Source organism: Oryx dammah, unplaced genomic scaffold, assembly GCF_014754425.2.
Source record: "Oryx dammah isolate SB20612 unplaced genomic scaffold, SCBI_Odam_1.1 HiC_scaffold_1, whole genome shotgun sequence".
Lineage (NCBI taxonomy): Eukaryota > Metazoa > Chordata > Mammalia > Artiodactyla > Bovidae > Oryx > Oryx dammah.
In genome coordinates this window covers 94,240,247-94,242,186 of record NW_024070185.1, presented here as the reverse complement: position 1 = coordinate 94,242,186, position 1,940 = coordinate 94,240,247, and the positions used below count along the sequence as shown (strand labels likewise).

The 1,940-nt window shown below is 43.4% G+C and overlaps 1 non-coding gene across 1 annotated transcript; it reads left to right on the top strand.

The window, feature by feature from the left end:
- The first annotated feature begins 407 nt into the window (after positions 1 to 407).
- On the top strand, positions 408 to 541 carry LOC120867801. Its single transcript, XR_005722019.1, has one exon. It is a non-coding gene; the product is annotated as a small nucleolar RNA SNORA70 (small nucleolar RNA).
- The last annotated feature ends 1,399 nt before the right edge of the window (positions 542 to 1,940 follow it).

Here is a 1,940-nt window from a genome sequence, read left to right as displayed (position 1 = left end):
TAGTTGTAGACACTGTGGGAAAAGCCCTACCAACCTTCCATTCTGATAGGGCCCACTAATGGCTACCAAACAAATCAATACATATTGCTTCAGGTAATCATGAATGCTATGGAGACAAAGAAAAGAGAGAGAGAATGGAGAGTTTTATAAATTGCCATTTTTTAAAAGGTGGTCAGAGAAGTTCTGACTTTCCCTGAGCAAAGATCAGATGGAAGTGAGAGCAGGGATGTGCTGTTATCTGGGGAAGATCTTGGAGGGAGGGGAAGCATCTGAAGCAAATGCCCTAAGGCAGGAAGAGGCTTGGACCAGCTCCATCAGCAGAAAGCAAGTGGACCAGTGTGGTTGGAGCAAAAGGTGGGAAAGATCACGTGCAGCCTTGTGCTGGTGACACGGCTCATACTTTCACTCTGAATGACTATCCATTTAAAAACGCCTTCTCTCATGGGGGCCCAGTGTGCAACAGCTGCAAACAGCAGCCTTCTCAGTAGTGTACACAGCCTATTGCCCATACAGGTTGCCCTAAGGGACCTTGAAGACAGACAGATAATGTCCAGTGGACATTCATGACAGGCATGCTGTCTCCAATCCAGGCTCCAGACAGGTATGTGTGGCAATTTTGGAAAGCCCCAGGACACAGTGGCCAGGGTTCACATTGGACAAGTCATTAGGCCCATCCATACCAAGCTGTAGAACAAGGAGCACATGACTGAGGCCCTTCACAGGGCCAAGGTCAAGTTCCCTGGCCACTAGAAGGCCACATCTCTAAGAAGTGGGAATTCATTAAGTTTAAAGTGGATGAATTTGAAAACAAGACAGCAGCAAAGCAGCTCATCTTGGATGGGCTGTGGGATCAAATACATCCCTAATCATGGCCCTCTGGACAAATGCTGGGCCCTGACTCACGAGCTCCTTGGCGCTGTCCCCACCTTACTCATGCCCACCAGTAAAAAAAATACAATCTTTCCCTGATCTCATTACACCAGAATAAATTGATTGTTCACCATGTTCCAAGCATTCTGATAAGCTCTGGGAACAATACACATTAATAAGGTCCAGCCCCTCTATAATAAGGAAACAGATATTTAGACAAATGAATCTAACACAAGGTAGAAAGCAAGTTAAGTGTTGTTAAGAGAGATGGCTGGCCTGCAGGAGAGCTGAGATCCCTCTCAGCTTCAGGGAGGAGGCAGTCAGGTTTGGTTCAAAGAGGTAGTTCCCATATGTTCCCATATGATAGGCCGTGAAAGATAGATTGAATTCGAATACAGGGGTCACTTAGGTACAAAACTTTCTAAGAAAACAAGTCAAGGGATGGAGGTGAAAATATGCCTGATATTTTCAGACAACTATGAGAATTGACTAAGATGGGAAATGCTTGAAGGTGAGTAATTGGAAATGGGTTTGGACAAGAAGTTTGAAAGTAGAGGTTTGAGGTACATAGATGCAAGACAGAGAATTAGTGAACCCTCATTAGCTCTGGGGTATGATATGCCTTCTATATCCTTTCCAGATATACTTGCTTACATCTCTACAGGAAAGATTTCATAGGAGAAAAGTACACGCAGTGAACGTACAGGAATTAAACTGAACTCTCCTTTTGCAATTTGGTGAAAATTTTAAAGTTATATTCTTATTAGAGACGATTTAATATACCAGTCCCTTACCGCCTAGCACTGTACTGATGAGGAATGTGAGTCCTAAAGGTTTAATAAGCAATGAAAGGTCACACTATTAATAACTGATGAATCAGGAATCGGACTAATGTCCTGTTATTTTCCTGCTACACTTTTTTCTGCTCGGCTCTACCAGATCTTTCCATTACTGTACAAAGCAAGGTATGGATGACACACATTTAGTGCTTCAAATCCAGATCTTGAGCTGTCTTATTGTAACACACATATGATATTAATGACTCATCTGCTATTCCTCCCCCATCTGGG